This window comes from Gopherus flavomarginatus, chromosome 6 (genome assembly GCF_025201925.1).
Source record: "Gopherus flavomarginatus isolate rGopFla2 chromosome 6, rGopFla2.mat.asm, whole genome shotgun sequence".
NCBI lineage: Eukaryota > Metazoa > Chordata > Testudines > Testudinidae > Gopherus > Gopherus flavomarginatus.
In genome coordinates, this window is record NC_066622.1 from 53,640,065 (window position 1) to 53,663,979 (window position 23,915).

Consider the following 23,915-nt stretch of genomic DNA (forward strand, 5'->3'; position numbering starts at 1 on the left):
CTGGACATTGGCACAGCAAGGGAGGGGTGTGACAGTGACATCACAAAGGCCTTTTACAGGACCTCAGACTATTGGTCGAAGGTGGTGGGGAGGTGGTGACCTCACAGAGAGATGCTGACATCAGCCAGGCAGGACAGGGGTGAGGGGCCAGGGAAACCTCAGAGACCCTTGGGGCTTTGCTTCAGCAAGTCTCCTTCTCCAGGTCTCTCTTTGAGGACTGAGAGAGTATTTGGGGTCATGGACGTGAGCGCCAGGAGGAACCTCTTTTGAGTTTTCTCCTTCCCTTTTAGTGATTTTACTAGAAAACAGCTGTCCCTGTTTAGAAGGTAAAAGCTTCCTCGAAGGAAGGGGTATCATGGGGTTGTCACAGTTCAGATGCCAATGCCCCACCGCCCCCACTGTAAGGAAGCTCCTGCCACCTGCTCTGTGTTTGCAGGGCAGGAAAGAGCAGCATCCACGGCAGAGATTTGCTTCTGGCTGCCGGAGCAGAGCAGCAGGCTTAGCTGTCAGAACTTCCTGGAGCTATGAAAGGGGAGGGTCCCATGGCTCTGTAGCAGAATGCAGGGCAGGCGAGTTCACGGCAGGCATTATGGGATACTGGAGGAGGCCAGTTATGGTTATATAATGAACAGCAGCATCTACACTGGCACTCTGTCCCTTTAAGTTTGCTGCAAAAAGCCTCTCATCGAAGTGGTTTTATTTTGTCACCAAAACAGGGCAGTTTTGTCACCAGATGTGGCATTGCAGTGTGTACACCAGCCACGAGCTGCCGACCGAAGGTGGTCAGACACTGTGTTTTCACCAGCTGCGAGCACCATGGCTTAGCTGGCTAAAGCACTTGCCTTGTAAGCAGGAGATGTTGGGTTCAGGTCCCTAGGGGAGTGGCTTTTGGGGTACATGGTATTGGTTACTGTCAGAAGACAAGATTCAGAGCTAGATGGGCCTTCGGCCTAGCCCAGTGTGGTTTTTCTTACGGTTTAAATTATGCTCAGAGCCACTGATAATAGAGTTATTGAAAGTTTGGGAGATAAGAGCTGATAGGACAGTGGTCCAGTCCCCTCGCAGCTGACCCCCTCCCTCTGAGACAGGGGCAGGTCTGAGCTCTCGCACCAAATGCTCATTGTGGCTGCCAGAATCTGTGGGCAGCTCATTTAATTTGCACTGAGGGTTGAGTCCTGCTTTGTGCCCAGTGTGTGAGAATGAAAATCCTAAACCGCCCTTTGAAACAACAAAAGCAGCAGGACGTGTTATTGTCCCTGCCCCAAAGCAGACAGACCAATGGAGAAATGCCACTGAGTCCACGGTAATACTCCACTGCCATTTTACATTTTTTGCTTGCTAAGCTCCCTCCCAACTTTGTGGGGTCCCAGACCCCGGTATTGAGCCTGAGCTGAGATGTCTACACTGCAAATTTACCACCCCATGGCCCAAGCCCTAGGAGCTGGAGCTGGCATGGGGCAGCCCTGGATGTTTCATTGCAGTGTGGACATAGCCTAGCATTATGTCTACACTGCCATTAGCACACCCAAGTCACTATTCTCAAACCCTGGGTCAGCTGATTCAGGCTTGTGGGGCTTGTGCGACAGGGTAATAAAATTACAGTGTAGACACTTGGGCTTGAGCCCAGCCTCTGAGACTCCACAAGGGGTGAGGGTCTCCGAGCCTGGGCTCCAGTCTGAGCCCAAATGTCTACACTGCAGTTTTTAGCCTCACAACCTGAGCCCCAGGAGCCCAAATCAGATCATCCAGGCCAGCCAGGCCACAGGGATTTTATCTCAGTATAGCTGCACTCTCAGGGTACGTCTACATTGCAATGCAAGCCCAGGGTTAGCAGAAGTCATGTCAGCAGCCCCAACACATAAACCTAAACTATGAGGAAAAGACCCACCCACAAATAAGCTGGGCAGTGTCCTTCTCCCTAAGGTTCGTAAGTCCAGCAACCAAAAGTCATTTAACATGAGCCATCTCCTCTCTGCACCCCATTCACAGCTTTTGTCCTTAGTCAGTGCAAGCCCAGAGGTGCCTCTGTAGAGTTCATCTGCCATCCTGGGTGGAAAAGGGGGAAAATAAGAAGGCACCATACTCACTATGTTGTCTAGGGACTCACTCACCCCTCCACAGCCACCCTGTCCTAAAGTTGGTCTAACACATAAATTTTAGCATGAGGACTCAGGCCCCAGCCCACTTGGCTTTGGAACCAATGTCCCCTGCCTAGCAAGTGCTATTGAATTGAGGGTGAGTCCCTCCATCTGGGTCTGCCAAGCACAGTTCTGCTGCCCTCGATTCACGCAACAAGGACAACAACCCTTTATTTCTCCTGTCCCAATAACAAGGAGACTGGGAATCCAACACCAGCCAAAAGTGATCATTTTGGCAAGCAACCCAACATATTCCCAACCTACTGTAAAATCCACATGAAGACTCATACACGAAACCTTGCAAGAAAATCTTCCTGAGGGGGTCTGAAGCACCTGCTGCTGGGGGGAAGGAAGGAGCTGTGGGTTGAGATTGAGGGGCACTGGGAATAGGAGGGGGTTGTGGGTTGGGACAGAGGAGAAGGGTGAAGAGGAGCAGGCTCTGGTTGGGAGTGAGGAGCAGTGAGCATAGGAGGGACTGAGGGTTGGGACTGAGGGGCACTGGGCAAAGAGGGGACATGGGTTTAGGCTGAAGAGTATCCTCATTTGGGGATCCAGCAGAACAGGGGAAGGCAGCAGGTGATTCTAATTCCATAGGGATATTTTGTGTGTGTGCGTGCAGGGGAGGAACATGCTATATGCCCAGAGGCCTTTATTCCTCCAGCCTGCAAGGACAGAGGGGCTGTCAGGAAGTTGCCCCTTCAATCCCCCACACACAAAGGCCCTTCTTAGAAAAGGCAAAATCCTGAAGAGAAAAAACATCAAAGAAGACTCCAGAAAGACAGATTTTTAAGATATAATGAGTAGTTTATTACCTGACCAGGGACTTGAACCCTCAGATTAAAAGTCTGATACTTTACCAACTGAGCTAGTCAGACTCACAAACAAATACAGCAAGTTGGTGCAGAGGAGAAACTAGTCAAGGAAACGAAAGCAGGAAACAAAAGGGGAAACCTGCTGCTCTCTCTGGCCTGGTCAACACTACGAGTTTATGTCACATTAACCCTGCAACCGTCCACACAAAGAAGACCTTTATATTGATAGGGTTCGTGTGGCTGCAATTTGACGGTGTTGGTCTCTGGGCGCTATCCCACAGTGCACCATTGTGACTGCTCTGGACAGCAATCTGAACTCGGATGCACTGGCCAGGTAGACAAGAAAAGCCCCGTGATCTTTTGAATTTCATTTCCTGTTTGCCCAGCGTGGAGCGCTGATCAGCACAGGTGACTATGCAGTCCCAGAATCAAAAAAGAGCTCCAGCATGGACTGTTCGGGAGATACTGAAGCTGATCTCTGTATGGGGAGATGAATCTGTTTTATCAGAACTCCGTTCCAAAAGACGTAATACCAAAACATTTGAAAAAATCTCCAAGGCTATGATGGACAGAGGCCACAATAGGGATTCAACGCAGTCTGAAACTTAAGGAACTGAGACAAGCGTACCAGAAAGTCAAAGAATGAAATGGACGCTCATGGAGGGAGGGGCGACTGAGGATTGAAGCTATCCCACAGTTCCCGCACTCCTCAAAAACCATTTGAATTCTTGGCTGAGTTCCCAAAGCCTGAAGGGTCAAAAACATTGTCGCGGGTTGTTCAGAGTATATGTCGTTCCCCCGCCTCCTGCCCCCATGAAAGCAAAGGGAAAAAAATCCTCTCTCACCTTTTTTCAGTGTCACTGTATGTCTACTGGATGCTGCTGGCAGATGTGGTGCTGGAGCACTACACAGCAGCATCCCCTTCCCTTCCCTTGCGGACGGCAGACGGTACAGTAGGACAGGTATCCAACATCGTCGTCCCGTGAGTGCTCCTGACTGGCCTCGGTGAGGTCGGCCGGGGGTGCCTGGACAAAGATGGGAATGACTCCCAGGTTCATTCATAGCAGCTGGAGGCTGCGCTCCCCTCCCCACTTTGATCCCTGCTTGCAGAAGCAATAAAGTCAGTGTTGTTTCAAATTCCTGCATTCTTTATTACTTCATCACACAAATGGGAGGATAACTGCCATGGTAGCCCAGGAGGGGTAGGGGAGGAGGGAAGCAATGGGTAGGGTTGTTGCAGGGGCACCCACTAGAATGGCATGCAGCGCATCATTTCTGCGGGATCTCTAGAGCTCTGACCCGGAGCGCCCGTTTGCCCCTCTGGTTCTTTAGTAGGCTTGCCTGATAATCTAGGCAGAACTGACTCTCCATTAGACAAAACTTAAAGAAGAGAATGACCTGGGGAGTCATTCCTATTTTTGTCCATAAGCCCGTGGCTGACCCCATCGAGGCCAGCCAGGAGCACCCATGACAGCAGCAGATGGTGCAGTATAACTGGTAACTGTCATTGTCAACTTGCAAAGCAGCAGACGGTACAGTAGGGCTGGTAACCATCTTTGCTAACTTGCAAAAAGCAAGGGGATGCTGCTGTGTAGCACTGCAGTACCACGTCTGTCAGCACTATAAAGAAGACATACGGTGACAGTGAAAAAAGGCTGAACGGGCTCCATGGTTGCTGTGCTATGGCGTCTGCCCGGGCAATCCAGGGAAAAGGGCGCAAAATGATTGTCTGCTGTTGTTTTCATGGAGGGAGGATTGAGTGATGACATTTACCCAGACTCACTCATGACACTCTTTTTGCCCCATCAGGCATTGAGATCTCAACCCAGAATTCCAATGGGCAGGGGAGACTGCGGGAAATATGGGACAGTTACCCACAGTGCAACGCTCTGGAAATTGTATAAAGTCGAGGACACAGGCCCATACTAAGCACATTAATTCGGCTGTGTGTGTCCATGTACCAAGGCTAGCATCAATTTCCCTGGCCAGGCCCTTTGGAGGTTTGAGCTACTCCCTGTGGTCACCCCACTCAAGGAGCGTTCGTTCTAGGCAGTAAGCTGGCTAGACAGTAAAACTTCAGATGCTGCTCCCAATGCTACACTCAGTTTTTCCGAAAACTAGTATCTGTAAAATTAGTCTACTTTCTGGCCAGAAGAGACCATTACAGCATCTAATCTGACCCCCTGCATATCACAGGCCTCCTGCATGACACAAAAGCTACTTCTGGGGGAAAGGCATCTAGTTTTCATTGAATGACTTCAGGGGATGGAGATTCCACCACTTTCCTTGGTAGCTTGTTCCTATGGTGAATCATCCTCGCTGTTGACTATTTGGGGCTTAGTTGTAATATGAATTTGTCTCTTTTCACCTTCCAATTATTGGGTCTTGTTATGTCTTTCTCTGCTCCATTCAAGAGCCCTTTAATACCCAATCTTTTCTCTCCATTAAGGCACTTCAACACTTCAGTGAAGTCACCTTTCAATCTTCTTTTGATAAGCTAAACAGATGGAGCTCTTTCAATAGCTCACTAGAAGGCATTTTTCTCCAGCCCTCAGAACATTTTGGTGGCTTTTTGCTGCCCCAGCTCCAATTTCACAGTATCTTTTTCAAATGAGGACACCAAAACTGGAGACAGTATTCCAATATCAGTCTCACTGATGCCGTGTCACCTCCTGTGATGTTATTGACATAATCTGTAACTTTATAGATCACCATTGTGACCACTGTTCTATATTTGCAGCCAATATGATAGAAAGGTTGTTGTGAAAGGGGTCTATGGAGAGGTTCTGATTGGCTGATTATAATTATGCTATCTCTAGATGTGTAATATTTTTGTAGTTGACTTTATGAATATTGGCTCTATGCTGTCTGTATTCAAACTTGTGCTATGCTTCCGAGGAACACCCCAGCCAGACAAGTTGGTGTCAGTTCTGCCTAGCCTGCTTGATGGCCCATTAAGGACCATCAGCTCTACAATCAACCCATTGAGAGAAGGTAGATATGCCTTGTGGCTCAACAAGGTATGCAGGGACCTGCCTATGGACAAAACTCAAAGGTTTTTCTATGCCACGTGCTGGATAGAGTGTCCTTGGGACAAAGAAAACAAGGCAAAACATGGCAAGAGACTTTAAAAGGCTGATGCCTCGTCTCCATCTTGTCTTCAGTCCTGCTTCATACCTCTGAAGGGACTTTGCTACAAACTGAATCTCTGTACAAGGGACTGAATGACCCATCCCAGCTGTGGATGGACTCCAAAGACTTGATTTGAACCTGCAGTTTATTCCATTACTGCTACAAGCCTGAACCAAGAACTTTGCCATTACTGTATGTGAAGGGTTAAAATTCATGTGCATATTATATAACAACCTGGTCTATGGATTGTGCCAGCTCTTTTCCAGACCCAAAGTCCAGAGTATAATCAAGGGACCAGAAGCCTAGCAAATCGTGACCAGCTAAAAGAAAGCTGGGTAAACAGAAAGCCTTGCTTGCTAAGATAGGCTTGGTCAGCAAATTGCCAGGTGTTGGAGCTAAGAACTAAAGAATTGTATTTTATTCAGAGTTGCAGAATGAACAAAGAATCCCTGTTCCTATTGTGTAAGTCTCTTCTGTAGGAAGACGTTCTTCCCAGAGATCCAACCTTGAGTTTATGAAAAGTTGGCAGATGTCAATATAAGATATGGCATCCTTCCACCTCCCTTCCCAGGGACCAATGCCTTGCCTTAAGACACACAGAAAACAATCTTTATTGCCATATACTTTCACTGTTTCTTTACCTTAAACCCTAGGAATGTACCTGGAGGACAATCAAAGGAGTTGCTCCTTTCCTATGGACCTCAAATCAGAATTCAGCATAGATATTTTATACTAATAACATTTTATCAAAGTATTCATGAAATGTTAACTTGCTAACTTGAGACCATGGGTGGAGACATTATGTAAGCTGTTAACCTTTGGCTACTGTGCTTATCATGTCTTGCTGCAAAACCTATCCCAGAGTTTGGAACTCCCTACCCCGTCTCTTTCCCCCACCCATGGAAAATCTATATATTCTATTGTAATCAATTAACAGTGTCTCTGAGCCTAATAAGCAAGGTGACACTCTGCCAGTTCTGTGTGTAATAAACTCCTATTCTTGCCCTCTACATGGTGGAGATTTATGTCCTTCACAGACACCTGCTGAACAAAGAGGAGATTCAGCATCCAGCTTGGCTGAATGTGTCTTCTCTCCCCACAACTTGGTGATCTTCTGAGGAAATGGAGAAGACTGCCTTTGCCTAGCTGCACATTGCTTGCAAAAGAAACAAGTCTTTTTGGTGGCAAGTGTTGAAAGGAGCCATTAGACAAATGTGGAGACAGGAAAAATGTCCCCCAACTCAACTGGCATCTGTGGATGCTGAAGTCACAACACAAAGTGCTAAACAGTATATGAGCACAGGCTGGTGTCAGAAGAGTCTTTACCAAAGCCTTTTCCACCAGCAGGGGCCTCTTTGTGCGCAGAACTCCTGGTAGTGTGATGGCTGCAGGCAGTGGAGAACTCTATTTTGGCATCTCTTTGTCAGTGAACATCTACAGAGGCTGTTTAAAGGTCTTTAGATAGTGATCTTTGGGAAGAGCTGGCTGAAGTGTCTTCCTAGTAACCAGAAGATCCTGGCTTGGCCTGCCAGTTCTTCCGTGCAAGTCTTGAGGGAAATGGGGAATGTCTGTAGTTTGGAATTTGCAGGTGTTGTCCTGGACCATCAAAGGGAACAGTTGCAAGTATTTTCTCAAGGCAGGCACCTTGGCTTGGGTGGCTGAAGCACATGTCTAGTAAACAAGCGATCCTGTGTTCAACTCCCAGTAGTACCTTGTTCTACGGGTTTTGTCTCCTCTGCTCACATTTTCCTGTGTCTTTCTAGGAAACAGAAGAGACCTCCCTTGGTATCCAAGTCATTGCTTGCTAAGGAAAAGGCTTCTTTGGAGAGAAACATTGGAAAGAATCAAATCACAAGCCTGGAGTTGATGAAAAGGCTGCTGTGACTGGCATTGGCATGGTGGTTGCTTTGACTGCAATTGCTGCAACACAAAAGCCTGCACCACACGTCCTTGTGATTCGCTGGGGATGTCCACACACAGATGTCATGTCATCTTCCTTTTGATTGTCACTGATGAAAAATGGAGCAGCTGGGAGAAAAGTCCCAGAGGCACTTGCCAGGTAAAGTAGAGGTTAGAGATGCAGCACCCAGTGGTGCGTGGCCAAATCTGTCCACTCCTCCCACTTTTTGGTCAATCTTTTGAAGAAGCAGAGAAGACTGCCTCTGCCTTGCAGTGCAAATGCTTCCAAAAGAAACCGGTCATTTTTTCTGACAAGTGTTGGAAGAGGCACCTAAGAAATGTGGAGACAAGGAAAAGGTCATCGTAACTCAACTTGCATCCATGACTCTTGAGGCCACAACGCAGAGCACTGAGCACTGTACGACCACAGCTGGGGACAGAAGGGCCTTTTTCAAAGGCATTTTCCACTAGCAGGGTCTTCTCTGTTCACAGAATTTCTGATAGTTTGATGTCTGCTGGCACTGGAGATCACTATTTTGGCATCTCTCTCTCTCTGTCTCAGTGAGCACCCGCTGTGGTTGTTGAAAGTCTGTGATGGGATCTATGGGATGCAACTGAACAGTGGGACCCCTGAGCCCTTTGTCCCACCACCTGGGCTCCCTCTCACACATGTTATGCTGAGACAAGCTGTGAATCTCTGGCAGATATTGCACTTACACAGACATCCGTAGGTAGGGACACAGCCAACTAAATTACATGAATGCTTCTGCAGCCACTCATAACACTAATGATAGAAAGTCGCCCCCCCTACAGCTCTGCAGCCTTGCACCCCTGGATCATACCATCTTGCCTTAATCAGAAGCCTGATCAGTGTGAGTTTATTACACAGGGTCCACCCCTCCCTCACTGTGAATAATACATGAACCAGCCTTGTAATGGAGCTGAGATTTCCCAAGAACTTCAAGCAAAATACACCAGTTTAAGTAGAGCATAAAACAGATTTATTAACTACAGAAAGATGGAGTTTTAAGGATTATAAGTGGTAGGAATAAAAGATCAAAGTAAATTACCATGGAAATTAAAGATAAATTCACAATCTAAACTTTACACCTTATTACACTAGGGCGTAGTTCAGTTATGCACACAGGAAGGCTTAATGCTCGAGCTGCTGCACATGCTGGGCAGGCTTAAGGTCGGGCTCCTCATGGCAGGAGAGAAGAAGACTCGGCCCCTGGAGGGGCAGGCTGGGGCTTTCTGGATCCCATTTGCTCACAGCCAGCGCCCTGCCCCCACTCCCAAGTCATCCATGGCTCCCCCAGGTCGGCCAGAATGGAGCAGCAGTTTTCACTGCACTACGTCCACTTATGGCTTACAGGCAACTCCCAGACTCACCACAGTCCACCATCTCGGCCAGAAAGGAGCCCACTCAGCCTCACCATTGCTGCTTTTCCTTTTCCACAGAACCCCGCTTCTCCTGGGATGCAAGTAGCCATCCCTGGGATGCCAACAGGCAGCCACAGGGGTCTGTCTCCCAGCAGCCAACCGCACATCCATGGGTTCAGCCCTCAGAAGGGCAGGTGGGGGTTTCCTGGATCCCAGTTGCTCACAGCCAGCCCAGCCTCCACCTCTAAAACCATCAGTCATGCCTCCAGGTTGGCCATAAAGGAGCCGCCATTCTCCACTTGGACTCAGCTTTGCTTGTTTTCCTTTCACCCAGAACCTCCCTTCTTCTCCTGAGCTGCAAGTAGCCACTCCTGGGAAGCCAAGAGGCAGGCACAGGATTCTACCTCCCAGCAGCCAACCACACCTCCCCAGGCTTTGCAGAATGAAGGGTGGTGCTCTACTAACCCCACTTAGCCGCACAGCTTCTTCCCTGCCTTCCTCAACTCAACTTTCCTCTATTGCCCCATTCCTGCCTCACTTCCTCCTTTGGCCAGTCACGCAAAGGAGCCCAGCAGGAAGTGAGAGCCTCTATAGGCCAACCTCCAACAGCAGAGGTGGCCAAGCCACAAGCCTCCAAATGGTGACTGGCCTAACTACTCTAGGTTCTCCAGCCTGACACCAAGGTGCTTTCTCCACTGCTGTCAGCATCCTCTGTCATGCAGGGGTTGGAGTTATCCCAGGGACAGGCCAATAGGAGGAGTGCCCATTCTGAACAACAAGGGGATCTGGGAAAAGGAAGCCAGCATGTTTCTGCCTGGTTTTGAACCAGGGACCTTTTGCGTGTTAGGCAAATGTAATAACCACTACACTACAGAAACTCCACCTACTGGGTTGTTGCTCACTCTGGCACAGACCGATGGACAAATCTAGAGAATGTGGCGGTAGCCCCTCGATAGGTCAGCTGGCAGGGCAGAGGACTGGAGCCGGCACTCAGGAAGTCGTCCTTACCTCGCCCGTGTGACTCCAGCTTGAGGGAGAGCTTCTTTTTCTTCTCCTTGCTGACAAAGAGCAAGAGAAGAATGAAAGGTCAGGTGGGCCAACTCGGTGCAGAAGCCCATGCTGTCTTTTCCTGCTGCATAGCCTGAAATGAGGGACTCGTGGCAGATAAAGGAACTGCTGCACTCTCAGAAAACATCCCGCCCGTGCATAAAGGAGGATAGAAGAGCCTGTTTGTCTAGCACGCTCCCAACTGAACTGTTTCAACAGCTGCTAGGTTTCTTTTTGGCCTGTAACTTTTCTGTCTGGGATGTTGTTGTCAGCTGTGGCATAGAAAAAGGACATCATTGCTAGCTGCCCATGAAGATAAGATTAACTTTTGCCTTCCTTGCTCGGCTTTACTTGCTTCCTCACCCTATTCCTGCCTTAGTTCCTGTGTTACCTGAAGGCAACGGGGGCCCAGCAGTACTAAGAGGAAGTTAGACAGCTAGACCCTGGTGGCAAAGTTCTACCACCGCTTGCCACCCCACTCTCTTCTCCCAGCTTCACATATTGACCGCCAGGGACTTGGTGCCCAGCAGCGCAACGGAAGGCAGTGGACAGAGCCACCCTCGCCTTGAAGCTCTGGCTCATTAAACCGTATCTTCAGTCGCTGATGGCCAATGAGAGACCAACAGCGCTTGCTATTTTAGCACTTGAAAATGCCATTAGTCAGTCACTGGATCTCTTTAATGCTGTTACATAACAAATGAAAATAGAATCTCAGTGTGACATTCTGTACCTTTGGGGGAGTGTGCTGTAACCCCCATACTCCTCATTTTCATATAATCATGATCTTATATACAGAGCATGCCTTGTAAAGTATCAGGGGAAAGGCTATGATCTGCTGAAAGTCATTTCTCTACCCATAGATGTTTACCATTCATGCATATGAAGTTATGAGAATTGTGCAGTGTGGTTATCACTATGCTGTAAGGTGGGAGAGTCAGCCAAATATTAGCTCCCCAGTGACAACAGCAAGGAAAGTAACCAACACCCGGACAGGGTGTCAAACAACCCATCAACAGCCATTGTTCAGCAAGGGAGCTACAGTACAATCACTTACCTGCAAGAGGACACTCCAGGGGAATTGCTCAGACTTGCTTGGAGAGACGCAGTGATGCTCACCTGACTCTGAAGGGGGAGTAAAGCCAAGAGGGAAGAAAGGACATGATAAAAGCAGAGACATTTGCCATGCTTTGTCTCTCTCGTCCACCTACATCTACAGACACCCCCACACCAAGCAACTGAAGCGCTGATGAAAGGGGAGAGCCTGGCTGAAAAGCTGGCCTGTGGTGAGAAGCATCTAAGTTTGTAAGGGCATTGAAAGGGTTAAGATCAGCTTAGAGTGCATTTTGCTTTTATTTCACAAAAACAACGAGGAGTCCGGTGACACCTTAAGAACTAACAGATTTATTTGGACACAAGCATTCGTGGGTAAAAAGCCCTCTTCTTCAGATGCATGGAGTGAAAATTGCAGATAGAGGCATAAATATATATTGGAACATGATGTAAAGGGAGTTACCATACAAGGGGAGAACCAGTGTTGAAGGCTAATTCAGTCAGGGTGGATGTGGCTCTCTCCAAGTAATTGACAGGGAGGTGTCAATATCAAGAGAGGGAAAATTGCTTTTGTAGTGAGCCAGTCACCCCCAGTCCCTCTTCAAGCTCAAATTAATGGTGTTAAGTTTGCAGATCAGTTGTAACTCTGCAATTTCTCTTTGAAGTCTGTTTTTGAAGTTTTTTGAATGGCTTCTTTTAAATGGCTACTTTGAATGGCTACGTTTAATTGTGTTATTGAATATGAACATGTAAACGTGTTATAGAAGTCCCATGTGATCTAGTGGTTAGGATTCTTGGCTTTCACCCAGACAGCCTGGGTTCAATTCCCCACACAGGAACAATGCAGAGCTTTTCCTTGGAGGGGAGACAGGAAACAAAAAGAATGGGAAGGGATCCTGCCAGCAGCAGAGCTGAATAGAGTTGGGAGCAGTACTGGATTTGACATGGTCCCTTAGTGCTAGGCCCAAACTCTGAAGGGACGTGTAACAGTAACTTCCTCCCCTCTGCAGAAAGGGAGCCTCAGAGCAGCCTGGATTCAGTAGGGGAGCTGAGACCCCATAGGGCCCTGGGAGCTGTAGTTCCTTGCCCAGCTCCCTGCCTTGGAGCAGAGAAGGAACATTTCCCAGCATTCCCGTGGCTGCTATCAACAGGAAAGGGAGGGGGGAAGCTGTGAGACTCCATGCGCTGCAGCTTGCTGTGGCTGGGGGGGCTGGCTGCTAGAAGGGGGTGCCACCTGTGAATAGGGAAGAGGTGTGACCAAGGAGTAGAAGGCTTTGGCCCAGGTAGCACCCTCAGAAGACTTCCCCAGACAGGCTTAGGGATGCTGGTGTGACCTCGCCTGGCAGCCCCCAAAGATGGAACTGGGTGGACTAACTGGACAGGGCCCCTGTCTCTCTGAAGCTGGGCAAGGGAGGTATGTGGATCCCACCAGAAGGTAAAATGGTAAGTAAGGAAGGGGAGGCTCTACTGGACCTGGACAGCTTCAGATACAGGACAGGAGGATTTCCACTTCTGAGCCATGAAAATAGAAATTGACTTTTCCTTTCCAGATGTATCTAATATTCATAAAGGGAATCTAGCCCCTGCCTTCCAGATCTGAACACCTCAAAATCAGGAGTGCTCAAGCTCAATTTGGGCAGCTGTTACTTCATTTCTCCCAAATCAAATATGCTGATCCACTGTCATTTACTGTAGAAAAAGTAGGAGAAAATTGAGCAACAAACGTTGGGGTCTTCACAGTGCTAACGAGGGCTGGAATTGCTATTTTCAACAGCCATTACACTTTTTTTTTAGTTTTGTTGAATTTAAAGGAAGACAGTGATATTGCACTGGCAAATTCCCCATAGAAACAAACAATGGAACAAAAGAATAATAAAGGCACCTCAACTTTCCTCATTTATGTAGGACAGTCTTATTAGATGGATCCAGACATCTTCCAATCACAGAAGCTGATAATTGTTCCACTTTACTGCAGTTCTGTAACCATGCAGGAACCTAGAGGAGGAAAGTGCCTAACTCCAGAGTCTGCAGCTGCCTAGGGCCAGTGCTGAGGATTTAGAGTCCCTAGTGCTGCCCTTGCAAGGTTCAAGCATGCTCAGCCTTGGCATTGCCTCCGCTCCTGCGGCTAGTAGCTGCAGCTGTGTAAGGCTGGCCTCTGGCAGTTGCCCCATGGCTGTAGCTAGAGAAACTACAAGTGGCTCTATGACTCCTGGGGCCATTAAGCTAGAGCACCTAAAGACACTGGAGTTAACCTCAAGGAACAGAGGTCACCAGTAGGAAAGGAATGTCGGGGGAGCAGGGAAGGCGGGAGCAGGTCAGGCTTGCAGAGGGAGCTTCCAGCTGGTTGGGAGCATGTCCAAAGTAGAAAGGAAACAAGTATGGGGAGAGGTGGTGGTGACCAGGTAGCAGACTAGCATGTAGATGGGAGCAGAGGGAGAGACGCTGGTGTCTTCAGATTCCCAAGGGCTAAGTCCTCACTTTGGGGAAATGGTGTTTGCAGGTGGCTTGCTCACATGGCAGGATGGGGGCTGAGGGAGGGATCTGTCAGAACTGATCAGGTGTCTGCTGGCTTTAGGACTTTGAGCTGAGACTAGGACCACATGCAGTGACTGGTGACATGGGGGGGTACTGGAGACATGGCTAGAGAAGGTCTGAATGAGGAAAGAGATAAATCTGTGGGGAGTTTCCTTGGTCACTATGAAAGTTCTGCTCACTGTGGACACTGGTAAACCCACATGGGTGTACAGCTCAATAAGAAAACCCGCGGGCTGAGGGAGCTGTGTATGGCAATGCATATAGTCATGGAGAGGTGTGTGATCAAAATGAAAAAATGTCTCTGAGGTTCAGTACCGGCTATACGAAGGCACCAATGGCACTGCCCCACCAGGCCCACACTCGGAGCCCACAGTGACTACACTGGGGCCCACAAATATGTTTGGTGCCAGGGCCAACAAAAGGTTAATCCAGCCCTGACTGCCTGAGCACTATTTCAGCCTCACATTTTTGGGTGGAACTCCCACAGTGAGAGCTGCAGAGCACTCCCCCGCAACACACACGCACACACTCGTCCTGGTGTTGGGAGGGGAACAGGAGAAAGGACAAAAGAAGAGATGAAGAGAAAGGAGGGAGGGACAGGTGGATGGAGGAAACGGTGAAACACAAAGGACAAACCCTAATGTCCCCATGATTCTAAGGGACAAAATCCCAGGTGCGGAATAAAATTCTGCCTCCTTAAGCTCATGTTTTCCATGCCTAGAATTCAACTCTCACCAGATGGATCAGACTGAACAGGTTTCACACCTCCAGGAGGCTCTTACCTTCTAAACAGGGACGGCTGTTTTCTAGTAAAATCACTACAAGGGAAGGAGAAAACTGGAAAGAGGTTTCTCCTGGCGCTCACGTCCGTGAACCCGAATACTCTCTCAGTCCTCAGACAGAGACCTGGAGAAGGAGACTTGCTGAAGCAAAGCCACAGGGGTCTCTGAGGTTTCCCTAGCCCCTGGCCCCTGACTGATGTCAGGATCTCTCTGTGAGGTCACCACCTGCTCACCAATAGTCTTTGACCAATAGTGTGAGGTCCTGCAAAAGGCCTTTGTGATGTCACTGCCACACCCCGCCCTTGCTGTGCCAATGTCCTGACCCTGGCCAGGCACTTTGGAGCTTTGAGCTACTCCCTGTGGATCACCTCACTCAACGAGCTTTTCTATAGAGCATCCTCAGATGTCTAAGCACACGAGTGCCATGGCAATGAACTGACACACATGGCACCAAGATGAGATCATTAGTAGACTAACCTATAGGAGAAGGACACCCCAGCATTAGTAGGGGAGAAATCCCTACTGAACATGCATTACACCTAGCAGCCCCTGCGTGGGGTCGGGCGGGGGCTGCGGAGGGGGGAGACCTGGGAAAGGGATGGATGGAAAATGTCTGTGCAGCCGGGACATGGCCGGGGGGCGAGGGGAGAAGAGCAGGTGACCCCTGAGGAGCGGGGAGAAAAAGGGAGGGCTGAGATCCCCTCGGAATTACCACTGCCCCCTCCGTGGAGACCCCCCTCCTCTCCTGTCCTGCCCCCTTTCTCCCTAGAGAGCAACAAGCAACATCCAGGCTGACACCCCCTTCCCTCAAACCCCTGAGAAGTTCCCTGTTCCCCTCCCCCCATTGTGCCCCATTTTCTCTCCCCTTTGCCAATGGCCAGTTCAGATCTCAGGTTTGGGGTGTTTCCCCCCATTTTCACCTGCAGTGATTTGTCCTTGTGTAGGTGGGAAATGGTTCCCCCGAGTGATTTCTGAACTGGGCAGAGGCTGGGGGGGGCCTGAGACAGGGACACCTCTGGGCTGGGCTGGGGGGCCCACTCTCTGCTGGCAACAGGGCGTGGGAAGGGCCAGGAAGGGGAGGGGGGAGCAAGTGTCCCCCATAGAGAGGGTCCAGCCCCAGGCTGCTACCAGTAGCACATTCCTATCCTGGCCGGAGGGGGGGTTTCTCCAGCTGGGACCTGCCCCCTAGGCAGCCCCAGGCTCTGACCGCAGCAGCCCCGCCTGGAGCCCCCAGTGAGTAAGAGACCCCAGAGGGGGAGAGGGAGGGAGCCCTGGGCCCTGACAGGAAAGTGACTCTCTCCCCTCAGATCTTGGTGTTTTCCTCTCATGTTATCAAATATGCAGTTTGTGACACAATTTCTTTGCAAATCTCAAAGATTCAAATAAAATAACCTAAACATTTGCCCCACTTCTCTCTAGTTGTCTATTTCTAATTGAATATGCCCTGAGATTTTCCTGTCTCTAATTATAAAATAATAAGAAAATCTCAGATTTACACCTTTTCTCAGATTATTGAACACAAAATGTTTGCAAATGTTGCCCATTTCCTCTTTATTCATTTATCAAGTATTCATGTGAAACACTCAGATTTTACCTCCTATCAACAACTGATATAAAATCCCTCTGATTTTCCACTTTCCTCTCTATAATTTGCAAAATGGATCCAAAATCTCTGATTTCCACCCTTTGTCTTTCATTTCTGAACACTGATCTGAAAGCTCAGGTTTTCCCTCTGTGTCATTATCAAATGTCAATTAACAATCCTCTCAAGTTTTGTGCTGTTCCTTATGTTTCTAAATCCCCAAAACTTCTTCCTTCGGGGGAACCTGTTGCCCTGAGTCGCTCTCCATTCTGGATGTTGCAGGGGATTAAATTTCCCAGTGATTGTCTTTCCCCTCTCCTTGGAGGATCATTTGTTCCCTCTTTTAGCTCTGTTAGATATTTGCCAAAGAAAGAGACCAGCCTGATATTTAATACACATCAAAGCCAGAGGCCTCCCCCTCTTTGGGGATGAGTGGTTCGCAGCTGGTAGTGGGAGAGTTGGCTGGCCCCTTTTCTTTTCTCCAGCTGGCACAGGATGAGGGGGTCACTCTGAGTGCAGCATGTCTTGAGAAGTATCCCAAACCACAAGACAAATGGTCTCTGTGAAGGGTTGCTTCCCACAGTGCTAAGATGTAGCCACCTCTGGCAGGATCCATGGTGGCTACTATTTTCTAGTGACAGGCCACGGAAATTTCTTACCTATTTTGCCCCTCCATGCCAGGACTGCACAACATACGGCCCACGGGCAACGTGCGGACCGAGAAGTCTCACTGTGCGTCCCGCAGCAGGGAATCAAAGGGCTCTGGGCTGCCCGTAGCCGCGGGGAATCCAAACCCCTTTAAAGTTCAGCCGCGGCCGGGATTCAAAAGGTTCTGAGCTGCCCGCAGCCGCAGGGAGCCCAGAGCTCTTTAAATCTCAGCCGCGGCCAGGATTTATAGGGCTCTGGGCAGGCGGGCGGGGAGCTCAGAGCTCTTTAAATCCCAGCCACCAGGGCCTGGCTTTAGGCCAATTTAACCAATTCCCTTGAACCGGCCTCGCTCCTAAGAGGACCCCGCACCCAAGCCCCAGTACCAGCAAAAGCCAGTGCGCTGTACCAGGGTGGCCCAGTTTCCCCAGGGGGCAATTTAAAAGGCCTGGGGCTCCCAGCAGGGGCTGGAACCCCAGGGCCTTTAAATTGCCACCAGAGCCCTGCTGCTGGAGCCCTGGGATATGGCTGCGTGGCTCTGGGGGCTATTTAAAAAGTCCAGGACTCCCATTGCTTCTACCTCCCCGGTCCTTTAAATAGCCACTGGAGCCCCGCCGCTTCCCCAGGGTTCCCGCGGCTATTTACAGAGCTGGGGCAGTGGAAGCACGGGCGCCCCGGGCCCTTGAAATAGCCCCCAAGCCCCAGGCTGCTGCTGCTACCCTAGTGGGAGGGGGGGGAGGAGGAGGAGGAGGAGGAGAAGGAGGCACTCACCATAGAGGATGGGCTGTACCCCCTGTACCTGCACCCCCTACCCTGCCTGCAGCCAGTCCGTCCCCAGCCAGCCCCTGCTGCACCCGCTGCCCGCACCAGCCCCGCACCTCCTGCCCTGCTTGCACCAGTTCCTACCTGCAGCCTGCCCATCTCCAGGCAGCCCCACATCCCCTGCCTTGCCTTCAGCCCCGCACCAACCCCTGTCTCCAGACAGCCCTGCACCCCCTTCCCTGTCTCCAGCCAGCCCCTGCCACACTGCCTGCCCTGCCCACACCAGCCCTGCACCCCCTGCCCTGTCTCCAGCCAACCCCTGCCATACTGCCTGCCCTGCCCACACCAGCCCTGCACCCCCTGCCCTGTCTCCAGCCAACCCCGTAACCCCTGCCTTGCCTTCAGCCCTGCACCAACCCGTCTCCAGCCAACCCCTGCTGCACCCCGCTGCCTGAAGCCAGCCAGTCCCGCACTTCTTTGTCTCCAGCCCTCCCAACCCATGACGCACCCTCCCTGTGGCCCTGCCTGAAGCCAGCCAGCCCACCCCACACCTCTTGTCTCCAACCTGCCCCACACCCCTTGCCCAGCCTGCAACCAGACCCTACCTCTCGCATCCTCCCCCTCCCCCACCTCCAGCCAGCCCCATGTTCACTGGTGCCCTGCAGTTCCGAGGGAAGTAACCCTGCACACCTGCTTCAATGAGATGGGCAGGGAGCAGCTGGGACCCACACATGTGCACCCTAGCACACCCTAAGGGAGTGGAAGAGCTCATTTCTAGTTCAGACCCATCTTTTTAAAAAAGATCTTTTAGGTAGGGTTAACATACATCTGTACTTTCCCGGACATGTCAGGCTTTTTGGTTCTTAAATCGCCATCTGGGAGGAAAATACGGACGTATGGTAACCCTACTGGTAAAAAAATACATACTGTGGTAGAAGTTTTTATAGGGAACCGGTTGTTAAGAACTGAAAGGCTTTTTTTTCCCCAATCATCCCTGCGGGGCACCGCCAAAAATGTTCAAATTGGGCCCCACACTTCCTAAAGCCGGCCTGCCAGCCACGGCCGGGATTCAAAGGGCTCTGGGCTGCTCGCAGAGATTCCCGGTCGCAGCTGAGGTTTAAAGGTCTCAGGGCTTCCCACCGCCACGGGCAGCCCAGAGCCCTTTGAATCCCGGCAGCAGCTGAGATTTAAAGGGCTCAGGGATCCCTGTGGCTGAAGGCAGCACAGAGCCCTTTGAATCCTGATGGCAGCTCCAGGGGATGGAGTGAGGCTGGGATTTCAAGGGCTCAGGCTCCCCTCAGCAGCAGGAGCTCTGGGACCTTTAAATCCCTGCCCCAGCCCTGAAAAGCTCTGGGTTCCCCCAGTCGTCAGAGCCCCAGGCCCTTTAATTTGACCCTGAGGGCTCCCAGCCACCTCTTTGGCTGGGATTCCCTGATTGATTTAACATCAAATAACACCTCCCCACCACCAACCTTCCTTTTTGACCCACAGCTGTTTTGGTGGGGCGGCGCTGGGGAAGGAGGGTTTGTTTCTGCAGGGCTGGGCGGGGTGTTTCCGCCAGGCTGGGAGGTCCTGAGTGGGGGGTGTTTCCGCAGGGCCGGGGGGTTTCGGTCCTCAGCTGTTTTCTTTGGAGTATTGTGGCCCTCGCTGTTTTACTCAAAGTACTGTACAGGAACTTTTCAGAGGGATTAAGGCAAAATGCCACATTTATTAGTAATACAGGTATCAATTAATACTCTATGATATGCACATGAGATATATATCACAGTCATGCATTCACGCACACACACAGACATAAACACACTCCGTCTTGCTGTTGTTACCAACTAGTTGCTCCCCTTAACTGCACTGGCCAGGTGAGTTAGATGGGGGAGGGGTGGAGCCGGGCTTCTACCGATCCAAATCGATGGTCCGATGGTGACAAGACGAGATCCGGGGTTCTTCTGCAAGACACCTCGCATTTATAGCAGCTTCCCTCTTATGCAAATCTAGACCAGATTCAAAATCTGGGTCTGCGTCCGTTGGTCTTTGTGATGCTTATCTCTGGGTGTTTTCCCAATACTGCTCAAAGAGGGTGTTTTCTAAAGAAGGTGCTTGATTCTAATCCCTGAGGCCATCAATATGTCTGCTCTTCTTTATTGGGCCCACTTGACAAGTTGTATTGTCCTTTGCTCTGGCTCCCATTCCCTCTTCAACTGTTGTAGCTGTCTGGAGGTGGGTGTCTTCCAAGCCTCACTCATTCACACCTCATTCAGTCAATAGAGCAATTGATTACAGAGTGCGGGGGAAGATCTTATTCTACTTCTTGCAAAAGGCACATGTTTTCTTTTACTTTAACTATACTATCCTTAGGGGCTATAACATTTGATACAAAGTTTTCTACCAATTTTCTATATAGGGATCTAATACAAAGTTGTATGAAAATAGAGAGGCACAATGCCAAGTCATATGAATTACAAAATAACATCATGCAGGATGCAATGTCATAAAGATAAAGATACTTAATACAAAATAACACAATGCAACGTTATAAAGATTTATAGAGATAGTTAATACAGAGATTTCTCTACATCACCACTTTACGAGTTGTGCAGGCCTGCTGACGGCATTCGCGGGGCTTCTTGCTCGTGTGGATTCTCTGATGCTGAATAAGGTGAGAGCTGCGATTGAAGGTTTTTCCCGCACTCACTGCATTCATAGGACCCCTCCTGCGTGTGGATTCTCTGATGCCGAATAAGGTGTGAGCTGCGACTGAAAGTTTTCCCGCACTCAGTCCATTCATAGGATCTCTCCCCTGTGTGGATTCGCTGATGCCCAATAAGGTGCGAGCTGCGACTGAAAGTTTTACCGCACTCATTGCATTCACAGGGCCTCTCCCCTGTGTGGATTCTCTGATGTTGAGAAAGGCCTGATCTGTAAGTGAAGTTTTTCCCACACTCAGCACATGTATTTTTTTTGCTTTTCCCTGCAGATTTCTTGCTGTATTCTGGTTTCCTTAAGGCCCTTCTGAGTTCCCTGACAGGAAATAAATTTATCCATTTTCTACCCTGGCTGGTTTCCCTGCTCTTTTTCTGGTCTGTGCTGAACCTCACACGTCATTGCATCACCTGCTGTGATAGAGACAGAAACCTCAAACAGGGATGGAAAGGGGAAGGCCAAACCAAAACAAGTGCTGGAGAGAGGACAAATGAAAATCAGGAACTCAGCTCCTCCCAACAGGAGAGAGGAGGGGATCAATTCAGCCTTCACATCCCATCCAACTTCACAGGGGGAAGGGAGAAAGCTACTGCCCGGTGTCTGCTAGCATCTAGAGGAAGCCTTGAGCTATATTTACCCTGCGGATGCGACCTCTGCTATGGACAATAATGAACTGAGAGACTTCCCAAGAGCTTTGTAGGGCATCCTAGATTTTTCCTTCAGGCACTTACAGATTCTGAGTTGGTTTAATGTTTCCTCATCTGTGTGGGGAGATCTCAGGATCTGTCTTTCCTCTGAACCCTGGAGCTCTGGGACCCATGGCTCTTCCCCTTGTTCCAGCTGGGAGATCATATCACGTTGGAAAACCAGAAACTCCACTCAGATGAAAGAAAACAAAGGAGTTCAGTTGATTTCATACAACTTGATCATCAAAAACATTCTGTTAATTTATCTTCAGTGCTTAGTGTGACCTAGTGTGCCTGGGGCAGTCCTCAATGAAAATGCCAAGGTCAGAGCAGGCTGAAAAAGGGAGAGCAGATGCTCCCCATACTGGTGGTTAACACTGAAGTTAAACTCACTGACCAGTCACAAACTGTGCTTCTGATCCCACACACTGGTTAACGAGACTCTGAAAAAAGAAATCACACGGCCCCCTTTATTGCATGACAGTTCTCTGACTCCTAATCAGCAACTAGGTCCCGTACAGTGAGAGGTTATTTCAAAACTCTGCTCACTGTGATACAGCATGGCCAGAGGGCAGCAGGAGAGTGATCCTAATTGGATCCAGGAAGTGGGTGGGTAGAAGGTTAGCCACATTACCCAGGTTTGGATCTCATCCAAAATACCATGCTGCCAGCCAATCCTTTAGCAGTTAAACTAAATGTTTAGAAGAAAGAACAAATGAAAGAATGAAGTTAAATTCCATCCTTCCAGACAATTCTTTAGCATCTAAACTAAAGGTTTAAAAGAAAGAAAGACAGAAAGAATTTAAATGGAAAAGCAGTCAGATACATTCCAAAATGGATATATCAGGTTCTTAGCAGTATTGGTGAGTTGCTGGCTTGAAAGTCTGTCTGGAACGCATCCACAGCTTGGATGGGTCATTCAGTCCTTTGTTTCAGGGTTCAGTTTGTAGAGAAGTTGCTCCAGAGGTAGGAAGGGGGATTGAAGACAAGATAGAGATGATGCAGCTGCGATTTATATTCCTTTTGCCATGTGGCTTGTACTTCCTGTGTCCCAAACACAAGCTGTACAGCACATGGCATGGAAAAGCTTTGGAGGTTTCATTACACAGGCAAACCCCGGCATGTCTTGCTGACTCAATAGGTGTATCCCCTTGGTCCATAGGTTCATTGTACAGCTGATGACCCTCAATGGGCCATCAAACATGCTAGGCAATGTTGATGCCAATATGTCTGGGGGTGTCACCCAGAAAAACTGCACAAGTCTGGAAATACAGATATACCTTACATATCTGTAACTCACAATACAAAGGTGATAGAAACATAGAAACAAAATTATCATACTTGGCAAATCATAAAATTTTCACTGAAACTTTACATGGCATACCTAGCATGATTCATTGCAATTTTATCAGATTAGATTATTTTATTATTAATACCAAAGTGTCTCACAATTTCATGCATTCTCACACTTGCTAAACTAGTGAATTCCCAGGACCAGTTCCCCAGGTCCTTGAAGATGCCAAACATTGTGCTTAGGAGGGATTGAAATACCCACATATCTGCTGGGAACACACACACAGACACTGTGTCAATCTGTACCCCTGTGTTCACTCTTCTAGAAAATTATGATCAATTTTGTACCCAGTATGGCTTGTGAGGTATCATTAGAAAACGCATAACCTACTGAATATTATCCTTCTGTTAAAATGTGTAGTAACACTGTATGTAAAATTGTGAGATTTTACAGTATGATATTACTGAAAAAGTTACAGTTCTGGGGAACACCCACAGACCAGTTCCTCGGAGACAGCAAGGCAAACAGCTGGTCAAACAGCCATTCTCCTGCAGGGGGAAGGTGTGAAGACATTAAGGGCTGGTCTACACTACGGGGGGAATCGATCTTAGATACGCAAATTCAGCTACGTGAATAACGTAACTGAAGTCGAATATCTAAGATCGGATTACTCACCCATCCTCACCGCGCGGGATCGTTGTCCGCGGCTCCCCCTGTCAAATCAGCAACTCCGTTGGGGTTGGTGTTGTTCCGGAATCGATATAAGCGCGCTCGGGGATTGATATATGCGTCTAGATGAGACGCCATATATCGATCCCCGAGCAATCAACTTTAACCCGCCGATACGGTGGGTAGTCTAGATGTAGCCTTACATTCCATCACAGGGACCTATTGAGGCTGTTGTGGAAAACGACCACAGGATTAATATTTGAATCAGCTCAGCCTGAGGCTCTTTTCTTGGTTACAAGCACGCAGGGGGCGACAGCTATTGGAATACTGTTCCCGAGCTAAAAATCACACAAGCCTTTTACAGCTTAAAACAACAAACAATGACACATACGTTGCACGTTAATTTCCTTATTTGGAATATATTGCAAAATATGATGCAGGTCAAAAGCAAGCTGAACAATCAGTTTTCCATATTTGGCCTTTCCTGTTATTTTTATTACACCTGGTGATATGGGAGCAAGACTCTCCATGTCTCAAGAAATGTCACTACCAACCTAGGCCATTTTCACATGCTGGGGTGCAATCCAGATCAGCGAGGAGTTGTGTCATCTGTAATCCTGGGTGAGATTCAGTGTTCTGCTGCTGGAGCTCCCCTGTCTGGATACTCCCAGCCAGCGTTCAAGGACGCATTGAGTGTCTGTATGATAAGTAACCCTGGACTGGCAGCTCTGACTCCAACCGCCTGCTTGTTACACCCCAAGCAAATTCTGGTTTGGATAGAGAAGGCTCAGGGTTTGAGAGA

At 49.1% G+C, this 23,915-nt stretch overlaps 1 protein-coding gene, 1 non-coding gene and 1 pseudogene across 2 annotated transcripts in view; 1 reads left to right on the forward strand and 2 right to left on the reverse strand.

Moving 5' to 3' along the window:
- The window catches only part of LOC127053869 (zinc finger protein 883-like), a 433,432-nt pseudogene that overhangs the window by 221,966 nt on the left and 187,551 nt on the right, over positions 1–23,915 (reverse strand).
- The window catches only part of LOC127053665 (zinc finger protein 560-like), a 159,015-nt gene that overhangs the window by 46,199 nt on the left and 88,901 nt on the right, over positions 1–23,915 (forward strand). The gene's annotated exons all lie outside the window — the stretch shown is intronic.
- TRNAV-AAC (transfer RNA valine (anticodon AAC)) lies at positions 10,170–10,242 on the reverse strand. The gene has a single exon. It is a non-coding gene; the product is annotated as a tRNA-Val (tRNA).